Source organism: Carcharhinus amblyrhynchos, chromosome 21 (assembly GCF_965287045.1).
Source record: "Carcharhinus amblyrhynchos chromosome 21, sCarAmb.v2.hapA, whole genome shotgun sequence".
Lineage (NCBI taxonomy): Eukaryota > Metazoa > Chordata > Chondrichthyes > Carcharhiniformes > Carcharhinidae > Carcharhinus > Carcharhinus amblyrhynchos.
This window is the reverse complement of record NC_137344.1, coordinates 30,098,745-30,115,484: the sequence shown is the minus strand read 5'-3', so window position 1 is coordinate 30,115,484 and position 16,740 is coordinate 30,098,745. Positions and strand designations below refer to the sequence as shown.

The 16,740-nt window shown below is 40.5% G+C and overlaps 1 long non-coding RNA gene across 1 annotated transcript; it reads left to right on the top strand.

Moving 5' to 3' along the window:
• Positions 1-9,657: 9,657 nt before the first annotated feature.
• Positions 9,658-15,536, top strand: LOC145356311 (uncharacterized). Its single transcript, XR_013889120.1, has 3 exons — positions 9,658-9,780; positions 13,135-13,163; positions 13,248-15,536. It is a non-coding gene; the product is annotated as an uncharacterized LOC145356311 (long non-coding RNA).
• Positions 15,537-16,740: the final 1,204 nt, after the last annotated feature.

Genomic DNA, 16,740 nt, shown 5'->3' with positions numbered 1-16,740 from the left:
AAAAAGGTAAACAAAATGGATTGTTGGAGTAAACCTAAAATTAAAAGAAACAAGATGGTTACCTGGCACAAAATGGACTCCATGAAAAGACATTAAGATGTGCTGATCTAGGCACAGACATCGCACAATGAGTTAAATCCTGTTAGTGTCGAATTACTACAGGAAATAAATCAGATTTTGAGGCCCAGATGATCACCTTAGTTTGAGATAAGGTAGAACCAAAACAATGAGTTTTGTTAACAAGATCAGTCGCTGAAAGAAGGGCATAAATGTATAACGATGCGCTAAAAGCTAATGTCCATACGTCCACTATTTGAAAATGTATAAAAGCTCAGCCGCCATTTTAAAATTGAGAAGGTGACTGCGAGCACTGCGGAGAGCCCAGCACTTCTCCCAAAACTTTGTCCAATAAACTGCATGTTGAATCTTTAAATCTGACTCTGAGTGGTGATTTTCCCACAACATGGATCGTCTTTAATTACATTATAATGCAGCATATACATCAAAGTATTGTTCTACTGTAACATTCAATGTCAACATCGAAAGACTGGCATGGTGGCACAATGATTAGCCTTGCTGCTTCACAGTGCTGGGTTCAATTCCAAACTTCTGTAACTGTGAAGAATTTACATGTTCTCCCTGTGCCTGTGTGGGGTTCTTCCAAGGTGTTCTGGTTTCCTCCTACACTCCAAAAATGTGCAGGTTAGGTGGATTGGCCATGGTAAATTGCCTTTAGTGTCAGGGAGATTAGCAGCATAAATATGTGGGGTTATGGAGATAGGGCCTAGGGTGTTTAGTGTTCCTAGATTCTTGTTGGTACAAACTCAATGGGCTGGCAGGATTCTTTCCACACTATAGGGATTCTATGAAAATTAACTGAAGTTCATTTATATTAAAAGAACGCTAATTGTAAGTATGAAAGTATCTATTGGAGTTCAACGTTCACAAACTTTGGGTAATTAATGCTTTCAATTCCTGTCATGACTATCAATGTTGAACCAATCCGATATCTGATACATAGTACTTCCTAGAACATGAAGCAGGGAAGGGCCTTTGAGGATTAACTTCAGTTTCACATCAAGAAAGTGGTGTAATGATTCAAAAACATTTGAGTTTCTTTTTTGATGGAATCTTTGGAAGCAGAAAGCTTGAAAAACTGAGAATGGGGAAGGCACGGGAACACTATCACTGACGAATGTAAGTCAGCAATTTGTCCACTCCCTGTGATTGGTCAGATTCACAAATTCTTTGTGCAATGGCTGAGTTAAACAGTCACTTGCAAATGATAACAGCAACCCTCTGATCCTGCACTCCATATTGATCTATCTTACTGCGAGCAGGCAGTAGCTTCATTACAAATCTCTCCATGGTATTTGGTATAGGGGAAAGGCAAATGGGGGAGGGACAGAGAAAAAAAATTTTCAATAGGAAAATTGAATACTACCTAGGGGACACCAACTTGCAAAGTCACTTTCTATATTGACATTGACTTTTACAGTAAAATAACACTTTGGTGTATACTGTGCTGTAATGTAATTAAAGGTGATCCGTATCATTCGTCTTTTTCAAACCAAAACCCTTTAAAGAGAGAATATGTGTCAAATCAAAGCTGATTCTAAAGTTTAAAATTTACATCTTGTAATGTACACTTGGCACGTCAGATATACAAGTTTCAAGTATCATTTCAGACATTATACAAGTTCAAAGATATCCCAATGCCGTCTACTTTTTTATACAGTGTATCTACAAGCACTTGTCACAGTGGATGACTCACTCCACTGTTTCCATTTATTTGACACAAATTATTTTCAGGTGATTCTAAGATGAACTCTTCTCCAATATAGTTTGACACACCTGATTGGTATGCTAGGGCAGTTTAGAGTGAGCCAAAATAGTGTGGGATTGGAGTCACATATAAACCAGCACTGGCTAAAGGCGGACTACCTGTTTATGCCAAGCAACACAAATGAATCAGCTGGATTTGTCCAATGGTCTAAAAATGTCATGCTCATGTTATGGCACTAGCTTACTTTTTAACTGAATTCAAATTCACACAAAGTGGTGATGGGATTTGAAACTCATGGTTTTTGGGTTACTACTTCAGTCTTTTGGATTAGCCAAAGCAGCCTGCTTGATTGGCACCCCATCCACTACTGACACACAACGGCACAATACACAAATTGTACTGCAGCAACTCACCAAGCCTCTGTTGGCTGCACAGTCCAAACCAGCAATCAGCAACTGAGAAGTGCAAGCGTAGCAGTGGCAGGGAAGTTCCCCTCACTTTGTGCAAGTTCCCCTCCAAGCCCACAACATTCTAACTTGGAATTATGTTGGCAGTCATTCGCTATTGCTGGGTCAAAATTCTGGAAGTGTACCCACATTAGATGAACCTCAGTGATTCAAGAAGTAGTAACATCACCTTCTTGGGGGAATTTGGGATGGGCCTTGCTAGCAACATTCATAATCTATGGACTCTAATTGTTAGAGGCACTACCATGGAAAATGCACCAAGGAACAGTTAACTGCCAAGCTTTTGTTCAAATTCACAATTTGACTCCATATATCAGAATTCGCTTCTGTGTAGTGTAAATCATTCTTTGAACTGTCCTAATGACCACAAAATAAAAAGCTTCAGCAGTTTGTTTCTTTTTTCAGCAAATACTCAAGTTCTGTACTATGAAATCGCTAACGGAGGAGTTTCAGCCCAGATTTGGTTCCAATATGTACCACATTTGATGGTCCCAGGAATAACTCATGATGAAGTTCAGTGAATCAGTTGCAGTCTATTGTAAGCTAAAACAGTTATCATTGTATCCTGAGGCCCAATGAGTATTACAAGTAATAATTCTTAACTGAGAGATAATTTAGCACACTTCCCTTTGTCTATACAACAGGCCAATCTGGTACTGGATCTTGTGTAGGATTATTTAAAGTAAGTGACACACAAACCGGCCACTTAGCCCAGCCAGTCCTTGCCTACATTTATGTTATGCTGGGTGCCAGTAATTTCAAAGCATTTATACCATGACAAGAAAGATGTAAACAACAAATCCAACATTTCCAACCATTGGTACTTTCAAGGTGGACCTGAGAAGGGGATGAATTATATATATCTACTCTACTAAGAATTCTAATGTAAATATGCATTCTCATAGTACAAACTTTTGGATTATTTTTCATGACAACGTCACTTATTGTTTTGTTACTAGCTTCCTTTTTAATATATCCTTTGCTTTCCTTTTCAGGAAATATTGAATCTTTCCTAAAAGCAAAATACTGTGGATGTTGGAATCTGAAACAAAAAATAGTGAATGCTGGAAAATCTCAGCAAGTCTGGCAGCATCTGTGGAGAGAGAACAGAGCTAACGTTTTGAGTCTGGATGACCTTTCATTAGAGCTCTGATGAAGCATCATCTGTTGTCTCTCCACAGATACTGTTAAACCTGCTGAGATTTTCCAGCATTTTCTAGTTTTGGAATCTTTGCTATTGCCAGGTTTGTTGGTGTTCATCCATTTCTGATAACTTATCAATACATTCTTTTACACCTATGTCAGTTTTGACTCTGAATGCCAAAAGACTATTCAACATTGGGAGTTTTTCTAAGTCTGATCCTGATGAGAGCAACTTGTTGTCACTGAGTCTGCGATGGCCTGCATTGTGCCTTGTGGATGGTTCCCTATTAACTTTGATACTGTTGCCTTCACTAGCTATTGTTGAAGTTTCTTTTGTTTCAGTTAAGAGCCCTGGTTCTTGAAACACCAGCCATTGGCAACATCCTTCTGCATCTACCCTTTAAAGTGCTATTTTATATGTTTTCAATGAGATCGCCTCTCATTCTTCTAAATTCCTGAGAATAAAAGCCCAGTCTATTTAATCTCTGTGGAACAATTTCATTATCCCAACAATCAGTCTGGTGAATCTTTGTTGCACTCACTTTGTGGCAAATATATCTTTCCTTAGGTAAGAAGAGCAAAATTACACCCCCTACTCCAGGTGTAGTCTCACCAAGGCTCTATATAATTGCAACAAGACATCATTGCTGTTACTCAAATCCTCCTGGAAATATATCACCGTTCCTTTGCAGCCGCTGGGTCAAAATCCAGGAGTTCCCTCCAGAATAGCATTCTGGGTCAACCCACAGCTCATGCACTGCAGCGTTTCAAGAAGGCAACTTGCCATGACCTTCTTAAGGGCAACTAGGGATTGGCAATAAATGCTAGCCAATCAGCGATGCCATGTCCCACGAATGAAGAAAAAAAAGTCCTTCCTAATTGTTTGCTTTGCCTGCATGCTAGTTTTCAGTGACTTATGAACAACGATCCCAGGTCCCATTGGACATCGACACTTCCCAATCACTCAGCATTTAAGAAATATTTCTGTTATTTCTATTTTTCCTACCAAAGTGGATAACCTCACACACTTCCACATGTATTCCACATGCCAAATGTTTGCTCTCTCCTCTTAGTGTCTCCAAATGTTCTTGAAGCATCTCCTCAAAACTCACACTTTTGTATCATCTAAAATAATTTGAAAAGTTAAATGTAATCCCCCAGATCCAAATCATTAATATAGATTCTGGATTTGATTTGATTTATTGTTGTCTTTTTTTTATTCATTCATGGGACATGAGTAGTGTTGACTGGCCAACATTTATTGTAAAAAGTCTGACAACACCAGGTTTAAGTCCAACCAATTTATTTGATAGTAAACTCACAAGCTTTCGAGGTTAAACTCTTCTTCAGATGAATGAAGCATTCTGGCCTCAGACAGAGCATATAAAGCACAGACAGTTTACAGATTACTGATTAGAATGCGTATCTTTACACCTAACCTGCTGTTCAAGTCCTAAAGTGGCTGACAATGTGAGTGGAAGGAGCACTGATCACAGGTTAAAGAGATGTGTATTGTCTCCAGACAGCACAGTGAGTGAGGTTTTGCAAACCCAGGCAAGTCACAGGGGTTACAGATAGTGCGACATGAACCCAAGATCCCTGTTGAGACCGTCCTCACGTGTGCGGAACTTGGCTATCAGTCTCTGCTCAGCGACTCTGCGCTGTCGTGTGTCGTGAAGGCCGCCTTGGAGAATGCTTACCTGAAGGTCAGAGGCTGAATGCCCGTGACCACTGAAGTGTTCGCCAACAGGAAGGGAGCAGTTTTGCCCGGTGATTGTCAAGCAATGTTCATTCATCCATTGTCGTAGCGTCTGCATGGTCTCCCCAACATACCATGCTTCGGGACATCCCTTCTTGCAACATATCAGGTAGACAACATTGGCCGAGTTGCAAGAGTATTTACTGTGTACCTGGTGGATGGTATTCTCACGTGTGATGATGTCATCCATGTCGATGATCCGGCATGTCTTGCAGAGGTTGCTGTGGCAGGGTTGTGTGGTATTGTGGTCACTGTTCCCCTGAAGGCTGGGTGGTTAGCTGCAAACAATGGTCTGTTTGAGGTTGCATGGTTATCTGAAGGCAAGAAGTGGGGGGTGTGGGGATGGCCCTGGCGAGATGTTCAAGGTGTTGTCAGACTTTTTACTGTGTTTACCCCAGTCCAACGCCGGCATCTCCACATCACAACATTTATTGCCCATCCCTACTTGCCCTTAGAGAGCAGTGGAGCGTCAACTGCATTGTTGTGGCTCTGGAATCACATGTAGGCCAGGCCGGGTAAGCATGGCAGATTTCCTTCCCTAAGGGACATAAGTGAAGCAATGGTTTCATGACCATCAGTATAATCTTAATTCCAGATTTTTTTTAATTGAATTCAAATTCCACCAGGATTCAAACCTGGGTCCCCAGAACATTAACTGAGTTTCTGGATTAATAGTTTAGCAATAAATACCACGAGGCGATCACTCCATGAATGTATTAATATATAGTGAAAAGTATTGTTTCTTGCGTGCTAGTTGGGACTGAAGTGCTGATCCTTTCTGTTCACCATCCCTCCCCCTACCCCATTAGTTACAGCCTTCAACCTGAGAATGATTAATTTATTCCTACTCTGTTAAATTCTCAACCCGTGTCAGTGTATCAAATCACCCCAAATCTCATGTGAGGTCTCTTCTACACTACTTTCTCCCATCCCACAGTTTGGCTAAATTGAGTTTGCACTCCATCTAGTGTTTGAAACAGTTCCTTCGCTGTGTTTAAAAATAAACTCCCCTTGCTGGACTTAAAACTGATACCAAATTTAATTCGCAAAAAAAAACACCCTTACTTAAATAGTTTTTTTAAAAATGCTGTACTTGGCATCGTTTGAATGTGCTCCTGTGACTCGAAGGGAAAGTTCGGTGACATCAGGCACATCTGGCTTTTTTTCCCCCCTCTTTGCCAACTCGCCAAATGTCCAATCACAACGAAAGGGAAAGTTTAAAGGCGAGGCAAGAAAATAGGGAGTGCCAGTTGTTCCCTGTATTTGCACTGAGCCGATTGTAGAACTGGTTGGACTTTAACCTGGTGTTGTGAGACTTCTTACCGATTATAGGAATCAGAGATAAGCTTTGTTCGCTGTTTGTTGTCAACACCAGATTAAAAGGCGCTGGTAACTTTCCCAGATTGCTCAACAGATCAAGAGCCGACTGCCTCAACTCTCTCCCTGCAGATCCCAGCTTTCGGTTCCGAGTCCAGCGGTGTCCGGATCCCTGAAACACTTTCACCCAAGTTGGATGATTGATTTCCCTTGGGTTAGTTTGAACCCGTTGGACAGGTTGGATCTCTGCATTTTGCTGGGCACAAAAGGTACAGTTTGACTTTCAGAAACATGAGAATTATTTTGTTGATATTTGTGGAAAGCTAACGTTCCCGCCAATGCAAATGCAGCTGGGGTGAATTTGAATGTTTCAACCATACACCCTCCCATGAAATTCACCGACAAAACCTACACTGGGGGAAAATGGGTGAAAGGGAGAGACCACCGTCCTCAAATAATGTTAATGCCTGGGTTCCACTGCCCTCCCAGAACAAGTTAATCTGCCGCTTTCTGACCAATTAACAGGACTTGATCCTCTTGTGTAAAAAAAACAAAACAGCCTCGTGTTTTTAGTGATTTTTCTCTATTATCTTCATACCAGCAGGTGAACTGAATTCCGGTAATGGGTTTACACCGTGCAATCATTTTCCTTCGTTTCATCTTATGCATAGGTGCATCCCTTCCACAGAGTAAGTACTGGAGAATTATTCCATTTATAGTTGATTGAGCACCGATTATCACTGAGGCGATGTGAACTAATGGAAATTCTCGTTTTTCAGGGTTGGTGACATTAGATTGTGGGGCTGAAGTGACAGGAATATTGAATGAAGACACTAAACTAACATGCTCAATCAACTCAACAAAAGTAAAAACATATGATCGCATTCAACTGAATAAAATTGAAAACAATAAAACAACAGTTGTGTTCAGTTTGAAAGTTGGTGCCAAACAACCTCGTAATAATCGAATTAACATAATTCGTCTGGATTCAGATGATGTATCACTGTTAATCCAGAAAACAGAACTGACAGATGAAGGGCTTTATAAATATGATTTGGAAACACGTTCTGGATTTGACAGTAAATTCATCAGACTGAAGGTTAAAGGTGGGTAATAGTGTTCTTTCCCTGATATTCTCGCTTCTACTGGTTGTCTTTAATTAGCATCGAATTCTTATTTTATTCTCACATCTAAAATCTTGACGTGCGAGATAGGCAAAATGTAAGTTATAACCTGAGTCATCTTGAGAGAAGAAATCATGATTGTGCACTTCTAGAAAACCGTTCATATCTTTGGAACATCTCAAAACATATTTTAGCCATTAAAGTTAGAGGAGGATGCATTGATGATTTAGGTGATCACATTGTAAGGCAGGATAATCAGGATTTGTTTGCTATAGAGGGAGTACAGGCTGATATGGAGGCTGGCAGGTCTGTCATATGAGGAGAGACTGAGATAGGATTGTATTCACGAGTTTAGAAAAGCGAAAGGATCTCATAGAAACTTATAAAATTTGCACAGTGGTTAGCACTGCTGCCTTACAGCACCAGGGACCTGGGTTCGATTCCTAGTTTGGGTCACTGTCTGTGTAGCGTCTGCATGTTTTCACTGTGTCTGCATGGGTTTCTTCCCACAGACCGAAAGATGTGCTGGTTAGGTGCATTGGCCATGCTAAACTCTCCCTCAGTGTACCTGAACAGGTGCTGGAGTGTGGTAGTTAGGGGATTTTCACAGTAACATCATTGCAGTATTAATGTAAGCCTATGATGACAATAATAAATAAACTTTCTAACAGGGTTAGGCAGGGTAAATTCAAAAAGGATGTTCCCATTGGTGGGAGAATCCAGAACTAGGGATAAGGGGTGAGCCTTTTAGAAATGAGGTGAGGAGAAATTTCTTCACCCAGAGAGTGGGAATTCACTACCACAGAATGTATTTGAGACCAAGACATTGTCTGATTTGAAGAAATTTAGATATAGCTTTTGGAGTAAAAAGGATCAAGGGATATGGGAGGAAGGGGGAAATCAGGATATTGAATTTGATGATCAGCCATGGCTAAACTGAATGGTGGAGCAGGCTCAAAGGGCTGAATGGCCTACTCCTGCTTCCAGTTTCTATGTTCTATGATTTGATGCACACCCACTATTTACTATGTTATCAAACTCAATATCCAGTCTATCGATACTAAATAAGCTTGATTCACAGAGGTTGCAGATGTATTCTAGAAAAATATCCAAGATTTCTATATAAGCATATTTGGCACAAAACATAGAAAAAAAGTGAAACAAAATCTGACTAATGAATCTTGAATTGAAATATTAAGAGCGCAGGTCAAAATCATAAACTGATACCATTAAATATTTTCTCCATCACACACTATCAAAGGTAATCTAAGTGTAAAGCTGATCTAATTGTAATTAACTTATTGTGGTAAATCTGGGAATTACTATTGACTGAGAACTTTTTTTTTACTGGGTGCAGAAGAAGCATAAAAAACTGTTTTATATCATTTTACATTTTTTTCATCACAATAATAACAGCATAATCATTTTTAGCTCCATACAGTTTGCCAAAAGTGACCTTACACTCAAATATGATGGGCACTATAAATCTAAGTTGTGAAACAACTGGATACCCACAGGCACAGATACATTGGTTTGTCAATGGAAATCTCACATCTGAATCTAATAGTTCCAGTAATAAAACCCCAGCGGGACTGATGAAGATCACCAGCATACTTCAAATCAATAATAGTCAAATTACCTCGGAAGACAATTATACTTGTGCTGTGTGGAGTTTAGACAAGAATGTATATGAGATCCAGGAACAGCTTTGGCGTAAGTTCATAGCACTTATTCTTCAAATCATTTCAACAAATATTTTTTAAATTAATTTTAATGAACAATTAATATTTAAAAACTTAAATTCATTCGATTTGCTCTCAATATGTGAATAATGCCACAAGACTCCTATTTAATACCCACGACTATATCCTCTTAGAAACTTGTGGATCTTTATAAACTGTTGTTGTCTTTTATCTCAGAGTATTGTTTGAACGTAGATTTTGCTGTGGTCTTAGTCATGGAAACATAGAAATAAGTTATGCATACAAAGACTGATGCTGGAATTAATAATTAATTCAATTGTTCCCCCCCTCCCCAACGCATTTTCAGTTTCAGACCTCAATTCAACTCGACTAGTAAAAATGAAGAAATCAAATCTCGTTGCTGTCTTTGTGATTATTGGAGTAGGTTTTCTTGTACTAGCAGTCTTGGTGATTTTGCAACTGCAGAAAAGAAGTCAGCCAGGTACGGTGATTATAGAAAATGTTTCTGGCCCCTTTTAAAAGTTGTAATTATTGCAAGAATGATTACATCAGCTTCTGTTGAAAATACTTTTCCTCAGCCTTTGTACATGCCTATAATCTGGTGACCAATTCAATTATAGAACATAAAACCATATAGCATGGAACAGGCCCTTCAGCCCACGATGTTGTGCCCAACATGATGCCGAATTAATCTAATACCTTCTGCTTGCCCTCGGTGCATATTTATCTGTGCCTTGCATATTCGTGTGCTTATCTAAAAACCCTTCAATGCCCCTCTCATATCCCTAAAGACAATTATACCTGTGCTGCGTGGAATGGGATGTAGAGATGCTGGCGTTGGACTGGGCTAAACACAGTAAGAAGTCTCACAACACCAGGTTAAAGTCCACCCAGTTTATTTGATACTAATCCCACAAACTTGTGAGACTTCTTACTGTGTGGAATATAGCAGACAAGAATGAATATGAGGTCCAGGGACAATTTTGGAGTAAGTTAGAACATAGAACATTACAGTGCAGTACAGACCCTTCAGCCCTCAATGTTGTGCCAACCAGTGGAACCAATCTAATGGCCCTCTAACCTAAACTATTCCAATGTTATCCATATGCCTATCCACTGACCAGTTGAATGCCCTTAAAGTTGGCGAGTCCACAACTGCTGCAGGCAGGGCATTCCACGACCTTACTACCCTCTGAGTAAAGAACCTACCTCTGACATCCGTCCTATAATCACCACCCCTTAATTTAGAGTTGTGTCCTCTTGTGTTAGCCATCACCATCCAAGGTAAAAGGCTCTCACTGTCCACCCTACCCAATCCTTTGATCATCTTGTATGCCTCAATCAGGTCACCTCGTAACCTTCTTCTCTCCAATGAAAATAACCTCAAGTCCCTCAGCCTTTCCTCATAAGACCTTCCCACCATACCAGGCAACATCCTGGTAAACCTCCTCTGCACCCTTTCCAATGCTTCCACATCTTTCTTATAATGCGGCGACCAGAACCGTAAACAATACTCCAAGTGCGGCCGCATCGGAGTTTTATACAGCTGTAACATGACCTCACGGCTCTGAAATTCAATCCCTCTACCAATAAAAGCTAACACACCGTACGCCTTCTTAACAACCTTATCAATTCTGGGAAGAAGATTCTGACTGTCAACCCTATCTATGCCTCTCAAAATTTTAAAGACTTTGATCAGGTCTCCCCTCAGCCTCTGCTGCTCCAGAAACTACAGACTTGTATACCAACTGTACAAGTTCCAAAACTTAGGGCGGCACGGTAGCACAGTGGTTAGCACTGCTGCTTCACAGCTCCAGGGTCCTGTGTTCAATTCCTGGCTCAGGTCGCTGTCTGTGTGGAGTTTGCACATTCTCCACATGTCTGCGTGAGTTTCCTCCAGGTGCTCTGGTTTCCTCCCACAGTCCAAAGATGTGCAGGTTAGGTTGATTGGCCATGTCAAGAAATTGCCCCTTAGTGTCAAAGGATGCGTAGGTTAGAGGGATTAGTGGGTATAATATGTAGGGGTATGGAGGTAGGGCCTGGGTGGGATTGTGTTCGGTACAGACTCGATGGGCCGAAGGGCCTCTTTCTGCACTGTAGGATTCCATGATTCTAATAAAGATGAAGAATCTCGAATATTCTGAGCAGTTTCAGATTCTGCCTGCCTTTCTAATTCACTAGCAAGCTCTTGGCTGAACTGCCGAACCAAATACCGTTATTGATCAGGAAAATGTTTGCTGATTAGCTTGCTCAAGAGACTTCTATAGACACCTCAAGCTGTCTCTAGAAGTCTCTAATGAGTTACAACCTTTAGATTTAGTTGGTGATGAGCAGAGAGACAAGAAACAAATCATAATTTACATTTTTCTACCTCTCAATGAAGAAAAGCATAGATGGGGCAAACTGAACTGCTCTGGAGCACCTTCTATTAAAACACATTCAGCAAGCAACATTGGCAGAGGTGTGTGGAATAAGTTATCTTGGCAGTTCTCCACCCACCAAGTTATGGTGTTTGGTAAAGGGAAATGTGAATGGATAAAGGAGAGGAAGGAAACAAATAAATCTTTAGTTATGTGCACCTCTGGCAATGCTGGCCTTTATTTTGGAGTACTTATGACTTGATGGTAGGCCATCCCCATTGCCATGTAATACAATCAATAACTTGCTTGGCTCATTCAGAAAAAAGGCTGGGGCAACTGCATGGGTGTACTACAAGTACAGGACTGTAGCTTTCCTTCCTACAAAACATTTTGAGGACGCTGTTGTAAAAATGACTGAATTTTATTTATTAGTGTCACAAGCTTACATTAACACTGCAATGGAGTTCCTGTGAAAATCCCCTAGTCGCCGCACTCCAGCACCTATTTGTGTACACTGAGGGAGAATTTAGCCGGGCCAGTGCACCTAACCAGCACATCTTTTGGACTGTGGGAGCAAACCAGAGCACCCGGAGGAAACCCACGCAGACATGGAGAGAATGTGTAGACTCCACACAGACAGTGACCCAAGCCAGGAATCAAACCTGGGTCCCTGGTGCTGTGAGGCAGCAGGGCTGACCATGGTGCCACCGTGCTGCCCATTCCTCAGGGTAGTGGAAGCAGCCTTGTTTTTAAAAGAAATATCAATTTGAATGCTCATTTGTGATGTTGGAATTTGAACTTTTTGAATTACGAATCCAGACTTCTGTTTTACTAATTTGGTAACATAATTAGTACATTCCTCCTCTAATCAGAGGGCTGTAATCTTGGGTACAGGATTGTGATTGAACTTAATTTGCATCAATTTGGTTATGAAGTTTTTTTAATAGTTAGCTAAAGGAGTAGCAGAAATTATTTGAATGGTCATTAGGGAAAATGTGAATATTGCATATAACTGTCAATATGTTGGCAACTGTACTGAGATTACTGCTTTTATTATGTTATTGGGTGGCACAGTGGCACAATGATTAGCACTGATGCCTCACAGTGCCAGGAACCCGGGTCCAATTCCCAGCTTGGGTCACTGTCAGTGTGGAGTTTGCACGTTCTTCGTATCTGCGTGGGTTTCCTCCAGGTGCTCCCACAGTCCAGTTAGGTGCACTGGCCATGCTAAGTTCTCCCTCAGTGTACCCAAACAGGCACGAGTGTGGAAATCCCCTGGTTGCCACAGTAACTTCATTGCAGTGTTAATGTAAGCCTACTTGTGATTAATAAATAAAGAAATAAACTTTGTATGTGATTCAGAATTTTAGAAATATAAGAAATAATGAACAGCAAATTTTCACAGCTGGGCAGGTTAATTCATATGAAGTATTATGTGCCTATATAATGGATTAATTGTTTTGTTTTTATTTCAGCAGTTAAAAGTGCATGCAGAATCTCAATGGTAGGTACAGTTACAAATGTTAGTCTATTTTTCAAAGTCTTGTGTCTTTTGTTATCAATTAAGATTTTTGTTTTCTTTTAACAGAGGTTAGGTGACCAGAGAACTGTTGTTTAACAGTAACTGTTGTGAAGCTCATCCATATCCCTTTGGATCATGCGAATGAAGCAAGGTGAATTGAAACCACGCACACTATTTTAGGCACTGTCATTTTCCACTTCAGTGCCTTCCTGGAAACTGAATTATTTTGGATGCAGTTACTGTCCAGAGTATTGCATCAGTCTCGTTGGATGCCAATTTTCACCTGAGATAGAGCTTGAGCTGGTTCTGCTGGTGAGGATCGATCTTGCATGACAGCGTTGAGTGACAAATTTATGAGGGCAGTAAAATTTGAGGAATATACTCTATAAATCTTCATGCTCAAGAGAGGAAAAAAGTCTGTGAGACTGAAAAAGACCATTAACATCAGCTAGTACTGTTCCTTGCATTTTTCTGTGCACTGAGTGTCATGTCATTCCTCCTGGTGGATGAAAACCTCTCTGCCACTGGAGGGAGCTTCCTGGACACTGGGTGGAGGCACTTAAGGAGGAGCTTTGTAATTAACTTCCCTGTAGCAGTCTGCTGGAAAATTCCTCTATAGTCACTGCAATTGAACTTGGCTCCCATCTTTAATAAAACACACAGTATTCCTGAGATCCCAAGCATGTGTTCTTCCTCCAAAATGAGAGACATGAAGGCTATGTTATTGCACAAACTCTTTTTTCTCTCCATTTTCCTCATGTCAATATTTTACATCCTGCAAATTACCCAGAGGCATGGAGATGATTACAGAACAGACAGAAAACTATTCAACCTACATTGCCTTCAATCCAAATCCAAAACCACTCTATTATCTGTCATTGAACATCAGTAAGAAGATAATGCTTGTGTGTTGCTCATTCAGAAACTAAGCTCCAGGTCAATGTTTATTCTCTGAAACATATGAGAAAATGGGTCTTTCGTTTAAAAAAAAAAACAAAAATTAAGGCCCTCTTCCAACCAGCTCTCAAAGCATTACACCTCCCGTCCATCGATCAACAATGAAGGCCGACACGGACAGTGAGATTCAACATTGACTCCAATGTGCCAGATCAATTTTCCATCAACAGAGGAAAAGACTATCTAAGGACTCAGATCTTAAATCCAAGACTAAGCCAATGGTTGACCAAGCAGCAGTATTTCCTGTGCTGCTGTATGCTTGCGAGACTTGGACCGTAAAGCAGATCTTTCAAAGAACTAAAAAAAAATCACCGATGGTGCCTTCACAAATTACTCCAAATCCAGCAGCAAGTAATCAGTCCAACAGCAGTGTTCCCTCCCAAACCAACTCACCAAGCATCGAGGTGCAGGTCACTCAAAACAAGCCGAGTTGGCCAGGACAGGACACTCATACAGTAATTGTTTCAGGAATCTGTTGTTAGATGTATGTGGAACTCGGTCACAGTAGGATACTCCCCGGAGGACATCAGAAATGCTTCAGGGCTAGTCTCAAAGTATACCTGAAGGGGGTCAAACATCCCTGCCAACTCGCAAGTGATCCTAGTTTGTGGCCAACTAAAATGTCGAAGATGCATTTGGGAAGGTGGTGAATACATTGAGAGACTTTGTCAGGAACAAAGGTGGCAAAGATGCATTGGAGGTGGTACATAAACCCCCAGGCAACCCATCTGGTTGGCCCACCTACTCTCCATGTAGTAGAGTCTGCAGATTGTGCATTAGATGGATCAGCCATCTCAGAACGAATGGAATCGGAATGATAGCAAATCTTCCTTCATCCTGAGGAATTGCCAAAGAAGAGAAGACATCTAATTGTCCTAATGCGATGCACTCTTCACTGTTTCCTCTGTAAGGAATCAATGCTACATATTGGTTGTCCACTGGCACATTTGGTAAAACACTAAACAGAAAACTGCACAGAAGAGGGCCTGGCCCTCACTCTAACATGGTGCCTTTCAAAGAGTATCTCTGCTTCACAGCTGGATAGGATATGATTATTCAGTGATGTCACAGCATTCTGAAAAAAGAACATTATTAGCCCAGTTGTACAGGCACCTACAATGAAAAACTGAAACTTTGCAAAGTTGTGAAAATGGGTCATTAACACACTAATTACTGCAAATCACTATCATGTAAAATAAATTGACCCATTTTATCCTCAAACAGGTTGCTTCATTACTTTATTCCATATCATAACAGAGCCATTGATACATGTGAATAAATTATCATTTTATTCTAAAAACTGGTTTGATTAAGATACTGAGTTCCATATTTTGTGCTTAACACAAATGCTATGTGATGATTTTATAACTTATCCTCATTTTATACAAAATAAAAATATTGCACCTTTATAATGTTTCTTTTTTAGCTAATTTTTTATTTAAATCGCTTTACTATTTAATCCTCTATAAATACTTAGACAAAGCTTATCACAAAGATCTTTGCAAGATAACAGTCTCCAATTAAAGTTAAGGTTAAAATTTGCATCATTGCAAGTTGGTATTTAGTTAAAGACTGGTTTCCTCTAATTTCCATGCATTACAAATATTTATTATTTATTTATTAGTCAGAAGGAGGCTTATATTAACATTGCACTGAAGTTACTATGAAAACCCCCTAGTCGCCACACTCTTGTACCCTTTGGATACATTGGGGGAGAATTAAGCATGGCCAATACAGCTAACCAGCATTTCTTTTGGACTGTGGGAGGAAATTGGAGCACCTGGAGGAAAACCACGCAGACAAGAGAACTTGCACACTTCACAGACAGTGACCCAAGCTGGGAATCGTACCCTGGTCCCTGGCGCTGTGAGGCAGCAATGCTAACCACTGTGCCAGTTAGATTTTTGGGAATATACCCTCTGGGTTGACAGTGGAATTGGAAAGGAATAATCCAGTTTTAGGTGGAATCATCTTCTAGCATCGTGGCTCCCAATGGCAGGAACAAAGCTTTATGACGTTTCTGCTTGTCGGTGGGACAATTTGCCATGTGTAATCACGTGGCTACCTGTGATTTAGATATGCAGAGGCAAGGGCACTAGGCAATCACGTGACAAGGATGGACAAGAAGTCACCAGCCTCATTGTTAGCTCATGGGTTCAAAGGTCCAGGTGCCATATTTCAACAGGCATTCACTCCCATCCAGTAAAATCAGTGGCTGGGACTTTGTGTTTGCTGCAAGTAAATAGCAATGGGAATTCAAAATATCTCAAGAGGCCCATCAGTTTTGAGACTCAGTTTTGCTTTTTAATGCAAACTAACTTTGATGGGTCCATAACTTTCTCATGAATGGGATTCCAGGTATCAGTTGCAGTTTATTGAATTCTGACACTGTTTTCATGGTGCCATAAGTCCCCAGGTCTGTTACAATTAATTACTTCTAACTGTGAGATTGTTTAACACACTCCTCCTTGCCTATATTACAAGTCAGTCCAATGCTGAACATCAGTAAGTTGGGAAAATGTATATAATTACAGGGCAAGATAACAGTCCAACATGATTGCTTACCAGCTGTTTCTGAGGTAGGGCACTTCTGAAATAAGAA